Below are 8918 nucleotides of genomic sequence, written 5' to 3'. Positions count from 1 at the left end.
TTGAATCATCCATAAGAGACCTATGTTAGATTTGTTAAATACATTGGCTTCATGGACAACATTAATGTATAATGTATATTTATAATTTAATTTAACTTTGAATTTTCATTCTTAAGGGTAACTTATGTTAAAGAGATATGAGTTAAATTATCTGTAGCTACATCCATAAGAGACCTGAGTAAAAAATAAAAAATAAAAAATAAAAATAAAATTTGTTAAGACTTCAGTTTAAATAACATTAAAAAAACAGTACTTAAGTTTATATTTAGCTTTGAAAGAATTGAATTTTAAGGATTTAATGACTTGGTTTAATTATTAATTGGTAAAAAAGTAAATATTATTAATTGCACATTTTGTTGAGAGATCTCAGTTAAAATAAGTGTACTTGTACTATTTACGTATACGTACATGATTTGGTTTGACATTGATGTTCGTAAAGAATAAATTATAATAGTTGCAAAGCGGTATGACACACATGAATTATATGATGCTTGTTTGGTAAACAAAGAATTTCCTATTTATAAATTTATATAGTTTATAGAAAATTTCAAATAATTCTGTATATAACACTATTTCACACTTTGTATCACTTAATAGATAATTGAAGAATATTATTAATAACCCATATAATATTTTATAATTTGTGCCGGTGCAAATTGCATATATTGGTCACTTTGATAGGTTTTGTTGTTGTCTAAGATGTATAATTGATGGGGAAACATATGTTGAGGCCACAATATAGTTTTAGAAGAAATCTGTAATTTTGAGGAATAATAGTTAATTTAATTTAATTTTTAAATCAACATTTAATTTGGGAACTTAATTTGATTTAAGATTTATGGTTTTAGGATTGTAGTGAATTTGAATATATATGCAAGAACTGCATCACGCACAATTTCTTTATTAGTATTTGTTGTGTTTGGTATTTTCACTTATAACTTCAATAGTTTCTCACATAGGAATATTTGATGTCACATATGGTTTTGTTTGCTGAAATTTATTGTGTTTAACATTTCACATATAGCTTCAATAGTTTCTCGCTTAAGTATGTTTGATAAAAATAAAATTCAATATGCACCACGTCTTTACAGATCAAAAGCTTTTTTATAATAACAATTTTGGCGGAGTATGCCAATTTATTGTAATTTAGTACATGTACTAAAGTTGGTAGGAATGTCTAAAACGTAATAGTTTTTAGTGTCTATTAATAATGCTATAATTTAATTTCAAGATGAATAAATGTTTGGATATGGAGTTTGATTTAATTGTATTTATATAATTATTTAAATGGATAAAGCATGTTTATACCTTAATTAATTGCAAATTAAAGTATTTGGTTTGTTGACGATATGTAAAATATGGTTTATAGTACGTTTCCACTATGTACTTAGCCTTACTTAGTAGGCTTCATTTACTGAGTAAATTGCATTTGCCATACAAAGAGCTTCCGTGCTTTCTCATTTACTATAGAATATAGTAAGCAAAATTCGACCAAAATTATACCAAATATGACGAATGCAACATTGGAAATTATCGAAATTTGACATATTTGACATATGAAGCAAAATGTAAACATAAACAAACAATCAAAAAATCAAAACAAACAAGAGGTAAGAATTTTTTTAAATATTTTTTTTTTATACATACAAAATATTTGTTTTTGTAGGCAATACTACAATACGGAGATTAGGAAACATGGCAAATAATATCAAATCGAATAGCACAAAATACCAGAGATTTAGTGAGAGAGATTTTAGAGCTAACTAAATGTATACAACTCAAACTGTAAAGATAAAATCTGGCTAAGACTCACTAACCAGCACAAAACTGGCACGATTACAAAGAATATTTGTAGTCTATATAATAATATATAATCGAGAATACAAGGTGATATCGGAGAAATTTTTTAAATTCTGTTACATAAAATAAATAAAATGTTCTTTTACCAGCATTCTATATTAGATGTCCAAACTATGGAAATACTAACAGATAAAAGTGTCAATACTATATCGTGTATGGACGATTTTCTTTTCCATATTACGTTATAGTGCGAGATTTGAATCAGCTTCTAACCGTGCTAAGTGAGGCTATGTGACAAAGGTTTTATTTAGGAAATAGTGAACAATAATTTCTTAGTTATAAGTTTTAATTTTTTAATTTGTAATTATAAAATCTTTATAAGTTATTTTAATCATATTAAAATCGATTACTTTTATGTACATTTAAGTATAGTAATATATTTTCCGATATAAGTATTCTATAAAATTTTTAAAATGGCAAAATAAACAAATAAACAAATTGCACATCTAAAGCTGGTGTCTTGCTTCTCCAAATTTTTCAAACGATTGCAAAGCTCATTGAAAGATTCTATGCTCATACGAAAATTTTCTTCAAAGAACTCAGGACCATTTTTTTGGCAATCTTCTTCCCAAAACTTCTTCGTTCTTTTCTAAAATAGCAACTCATTTAAATTTTATTCTTTATTTAATAATTTACTGCCCGTACTTACCAAAGTCCAGCACTTCCTTTTTTTTCTTGTTATCATTGACGAAAGCAACGTTAATTGTTGTTTTTGGATCATTTGTATTTTTTTATAAATTTTTGTCTGTTCTTTTATATATGCAGCAACAGCCGCTTTTATATTATGCACAACATTACACATATTATATATTAAATTATTGAAATTTTCTGCGTTCTCTTCCATGTTGATTTATATACTTTTAACAATACAAAATTGATGTCAGCTGTTTACAATTAAAATGTAAACACAGAAAAGCTCTGAAACTAAAAACTTTTTGACACATAAAAGCTATTCCTTAAGTATTTCTATTCCTTAAGTAACTCATAATAATGTAAACGCAAAAAGCTCTATGATACTATATGACTTACTAAGTACATAGTGGAAACGTACTATTAGTTTAGTCAATTTACAAAAGTAAAATTCAAGGTTGATGTCAATAATATGTTTGGATAATAGGTTTGAAAAAGAAAAAGGAAGGAACAATAAATAAATGTAAAGAATGAAGCAAATATCACAAGATGACTCTAATTTTAATTTATATTAAAATTTAGGAATTTACATTGTTCGGGTTGTGTAATTATTAATGTTTAACATTAAATATGAGTTTAATATTAAAAATTGGTCTAATATTTAAGATCATAATGGATTCCTTTATATTAAATGTGCAATTTACATTAATATACAATATTGGGTTGTACTAATAGGAATAATTAGTCAGACTATTTTTTGACAATTGTGAAGTATGTGAGGATAGAATGATTACGGGAAATGTTCGTAGTCTCCATTCCATTTTGTTTGTGTTATGGTTTATGATTCCATTTTTGGTATAGTATTGCAGGTGGAGAAAACTAGTCATTTGTTATTCCTTAATATTTGAAGAATGTGCAATAATATTTGGTGCATATGTAAAGAAATTCATGTGTTGAGTGTAATAAAATATATGTATTGATTAATGTGAGGATTTCAATAACCGCAATATTATGAAATGGAGGTTAAGGAGCCGCATACTAAGATAAGATGTAATTTATAATTTACAATTATTTGATAGAATTTATTACAAGCATACATTTGATATTAATGGATTTTAATAGATTTAATACAATTATTTCTGACACCAACTATAAGTGGTTTAAGATGTGTAATATGTGACAATTGTTCACGTAGTATTATTTAGGTAAGGCATTGCATATTTGTTTTAATTTAAATAATTTATTATCATGTGCATTGCCTAACATTAATTTATTTAAATTTAAGGATTTCATATAGTTGTTTATTATTTAATATTTATTAATTTTATTATTTATTAATAATTCAAATATAGCATTTTTAAAAAAACAATAACACACGACATATTAAGTTTTATCCATTCTGATGAGTCCGGTTGGTGACCGGATGAAACGCGTCAATGGAAACCATAACAATAGTTGACTTTGTTGGTTGCATCAACACTTAGATGATCTATTGTAGACTGTTTTGGACGGTTTTGTAGTGGACATGGACATAGATTTTATATGCATTATATTATTTATGATGTAGGGATTTATACATTTACGTTACATATTTATACTCAATTAGTGTTTTATTGATATGCAATTTTATGATGTTTATATGATGTGCTTTGTAATTTGTAGCAGTTTGTTATAGTTTTATATATATATTTATTCCATCAGTAATGTTTAGGATTGATGTGTATATGAGGATGCAGCTATGCAATGTCGTGAGCAGATATGAGGATGCTCTTTCCATGTGTAGATATCGTTATATTATTTGCATATGGAGGTCAGTATCATTATATATGCTCCTATGGGCCTAATGTGTTATTACGGAATGTTTTGCATATTGGGTATTTGTGTAAAGTTTCTGCATTATATTATTTATGATGTAGGGGATTTATACATTTACGTTACATTTTCATATTTGCTGTTCGTTACAATGCTTCTCCTTTCTCTTACGGTCTATACTCAACTCTCTTCTATATAAACTCACCATCCCCTTTCTCTTTGCTTAACTCGAATTGTGGTGAGTATTTGCTGTGTTTGGTATGCCCTTGTGTCAATACATTTATTACGTATAATATAGTTTATTTAGTTTAGTTTAAAAAAAAAATTTTCTTTCTTTAAATATTTTTTCTTTCCTAACATACCTATAGGCTACCATAACACATTGTAACGACACAAATTCACACAGTAAATTTCTGTGGTACATATCGCAAGAACAAGCGAAAAAGAAAATCTGTGTGTCAACTAATTACTACCTCTACATATAATATAGATAAAAATCACTCACGTGAAGAAAATTTAAATGGATTTAGCTAAAAAATATGAAATTGAATTAAAATGTTTATTTATAAATCACATGGACATTACCTGCGATTCTCGGTTCCAACGTGCCGCGGGCATCGATACATGCAATGTGCAGAACCTAAAATATACGGAAAAAAATGAATTTTTTTTATGAATGGAAAACTTGTAAAGGAATTTTGAACACAACAACAAATGAACAATCCACATATTTTTCCATCCACATATTTTTTTTTAAAATTCTTAAGCAAAAGGAATACTTTAAGTGAATTATAACTTATTATATGCTGAATAGCTTATTTAGCAATTATTTAATTATACTTTGTTAATAATAGTTTCTTTTATGAAATAAATAAAAATATATAATTTATATATATAATCAACGTTCTTTTCTTCTAAAACCACGTCTCAGCGAAAATATAAATTTATTGTCTCGACTCTGGACGACGGCTGAGGATACCCCAGCAAAAACTAAAAATTTTTGAACGTCACCCAAAGTGTCGTTACAACATATGAAGATAGCGATGTATGTTTTATAAGGACGTTTGCCACGAATTCTAAAGTGCGTATTGATTCGTCCACAGAAATCCACCCCACACCGTTCGAATGGTCTAGCTGGGGTTATTCGCTCTCTTGGAAGATTTCCCATTACTTGAGATAAAAGTTTGGGGCGACATGTTTTGACGATTTTTCGTGCAATGTGACGTGCGCCGATAGTCCAGAAATTTTGCCGCATAATGGCAAGCAATGCCTTCGGGCCTGCGTGAAAATTTTGCATATGAAGATGACGAACTAGAGTATTGACGAATTGGCAATCCTTTGGCAATAGAAAGGGATGCTTGCGGTCTTCCGGTATATCTGCATGTTTTAGGCGTCCACCAACGTGGATTAACCGAAACGACCCGACAGTTTGTATGAATAAACCAAGAGTTTTCAAAGAAGATTTAATGTCAAAGTTTTTATCAATAGCTTTGAATTCGATCGCGAAATGTTGTTGTATATTGTAAATGATGCAATGAAGGGCACGCATTCGTTCAGCCGCTAGCCAACTAACGACATTTAAGACTTTTTTATAGCAACTCGTTCGCTCAGTGAATAACAGTACAGCATTATCTATTTGATTGCAATGTAGTGCCGTCTTCCGAATAGCGTCATTTACTTCAGCATTGTTGCGTTTAAACAATTGCATTGCAGGCCAGTGTGAGAATTCTGGACCTGAGAACCAAATTGAGATTGCAAGATTGTCTACAGAGCATCCACGTGATATAATGTCTGCAGGATTGCACGATGTTGGCACATGTCTCCATATGCAGTTTCTGGTCACTTGTTAAATTTCCGAAATTCGATTTCCGACGAATATGGTAAGAGTAGATGAATGCATCATTAACCAATGTAAAACTACTGAAGAATCTGTCCAAAGAAATGATTTGACGTTATAGTTTGCAAACTCTGACATAATTTTCTCAAAAAGCTTAGCTAGTAAGTGTGCGCTACACAATTTCAATTGAGGTATAGTCCTCTTTTTTGTTGGAGCTACTATACTTTTAGCTGTCAACAGATTAATGAAAATATTTTCATATTAATCGACTACGCGAACGTATATGCAGCAACCATATGCTCTAATAGACGCATCGCAAAACCCATGTAATTCAATGTTGTTTAAGTTTGGACGTAGCACGTATCTGGGTACGCGTACCTTGTGTAAATTATTGAGGTCGTTAGGTAAATACGTAATTGATTCTTTTGTTGCTTTGGGTAGCTCTGTTTCATTTAGTTTTCGGTAGTCTATTACTATCCTCCAACCTTGTTTGTTTGAACTATCTAATTTTTTTGGTACAATCCAAATGGGTGAATTGTAGGATGAAGAGCTGGGTCTTATTATTTTTTGATTGAGTATGTCATTTATTTGGGATTCAATTTCCTCATTGTGAGCTTTTGGATATCTATAAGACCTAGAATAAATAGTGTCCTCGTGTTTTGTCTTAATTTTATGTTTTATTTGATTTGTAAACGTAAGACTGTTTCCTTCTTCATATTGAATGTTTTTATATTTATTTAATAAATTTGAAATACTGTTATATTCTTTATTATTTAAGTGATCTAAGCGAAATTTCATTTTGTCTTCAGATAAATTGATATTATTCGTTTTTAGATTGTTTATATAATTAATTTCTTCTTCAGTTATCTCATTTTCTTTTTTTTATTATTCTCCAACTTTTGCATTTGCATATTTTAATATATCTGATCCTATGAACCATTGCAATCTTTTGAAAAGGAGACTAGGAAAAATGATAAATTTTGTCCTGTGTCCCTTAATTCATTAGTAATTATTATCTGATCCATATTTATTTTTCCGTTAATGGTTCTAATTTTTTAGGTTTTACTGTTATTGATTTCGTTTTAAATGTATTTGGGTTTACCAAACTTACTGATGAACCAGTATCTATTAAAAATTATTTATTCTGATATATGGTATTTCTGATCCGAGGCTTCTTCCTGAAAATTAACTTCCATTGGTTCAGGTATTCCATATTTCCATATTGTTGAAGGTGTCCAAAGTTATTATTTTGATTATAGTATTTATTATTATTTTGTTGTGGATATTTAAAATTGTTATTCTGATTATAGAGTTTGTTATTATTTGATTGAGGAATATACAATTGATTTTTATTATATTGATTAAAGTTTCTATTGTGAAATTGTGGGTAAGGCTTTCTCTGCACATTGCTATTATTATGTTGTTGATTATTTCGATAAATTAATTGGGGTAATTTATTGTTATTTTGTCTATTAAATTGGGTGTTATATTTGTTTGACCTAATCTGGCTATAATAATTATGTGTTTGTCTGTCAGTTAGATTCATTTTTGATTCGGAAGTTTCTGTTACTAAATACTGCTCTGAAAGTTTCTCAAATGCTTCAAGTAGAGTTTGACAATTATTTGCAATGATTGTGGCTTGATGTTGTGGAGGTAATTTATTTCTAAAATTAATTAATGCATTTCTTTCAGCTTCTACGAAATAAACCGTTTTTATGTTCTGTGGCCTATCTGATAATCTAATACAATATTTTGTCCTACATAACTGTTCTCTTATTTCTAAATAAAATAACTTTACATTGTTCTTAAAATTAATTCTTTCGAATTCTACTATTAGTTTATCGGGGGTGGACTTCTCACCATATTCGCTTATTAATAATTGCCTAAGTGTTGACCAATCTAGAGGATTGTCTCTTCTAATTATATCGGCTGGTGCATCTTTAATTGTGCGCAATATGCGAAAAAATTATAGTTGTTGTTATACGTCGGGAAGGGAGTTTAAAAAGGGTAGAATTTTTTCAATACCTGTTATACATATAGGTTGACAGCTGCTTTTTATTGCCAGTGAATGGATTAATGTTTTTCAGAAATCCGTTGATTACTTCTCTAATTACGGGTAATTCCATATTGAATGTTGTTTTCCAGATGTGTAGTTATTATGAAGTATATTGTTAATAACTTTTAAGTTTTTTAAGGTTAAATATGTTCGTTTTTTTATTTATTTTTTTTTTTTTACTTATTTAGTTTAAATAAAAGAATTTCACTCATGTGGTTTTAATACAACAATAGCTACTTATCGTTTCTTAAAGATTTATTTATTAGAGTTCCAGGATTAAATTTTTGATTTTAAAATTAATTCTTTCAAATAATTTTAGTTTCGTATATTCAGTCTAACTGTAAGGATATTTTCATTTTCATAAAAGTTCATTAATTATTTCACTAGGATTCTGTAGATCCTTTGCCGACTGCGCCAATTATATATTTATGTAATATAAATATATTTTTTAAAGAAAACACAAAACGATACTTTTCTTAAATTTTTTTTTATTTATTTAAACATTTACTAATTTTATTATTTATTAAAACATTTACAAAGTTATATTTAAGATTTTTATTATTTTTGTAAAAGAAAACCACACACGAGTAAGAAATTCATTATAATAACGAGGAGTGATTTGAAGGTAAATAGTAATAGTGAAGACGTGGTCAAAAATGTACTAACTGCCTCTGAGTGGTGTATTCAGTTTTTATATGGAATGAATGACAGAATAATATTCTA

At 28.3% G+C, this 8918-nt stretch overlaps 2 long non-coding RNA genes across 2 annotated transcripts; one reads left to right on the top strand and one right to left on the bottom strand.

Annotated features, from left to right (window-relative positions):
- The first annotated feature begins 1577 nt into the window (after positions 1–1577).
- On the top strand, positions 1578–2146 carry LOC119668432. Its single transcript, XR_005251493.1, has 3 exons — positions 1578–1610; positions 1667–1887; positions 1950–2146. It is a non-coding gene; the product is annotated as an uncharacterized LOC119668432 (long non-coding RNA).
- A 144-nt stretch (positions 2147–2290) lies between these two features.
- LOC119668425 lies at positions 2291–2544 on the bottom strand. The gene is made up of 2 exons (XR_005251492.1): positions 2510–2544; positions 2291–2449 (listed from the first exon to the last, which is right to left on the bottom strand). It is a non-coding gene; the product is annotated as an uncharacterized LOC119668425 (long non-coding RNA).
- Positions 2545–8918: the final 6374 nt, after the last annotated feature.

Source organism: Teleopsis dalmanni, chromosome 1, assembly GCF_002237135.1.
Source record: "Teleopsis dalmanni isolate 2A chromosome 1, ASM223713v2, whole genome shotgun sequence".
NCBI lineage: Eukaryota > Metazoa > Arthropoda > Insecta > Diptera > Diopsidae > Teleopsis > Teleopsis dalmanni.
The sequence above is the reverse complement of the archived record's forward strand: the minus strand, read 5'-3'. Positions and strand labels throughout refer to the sequence as shown.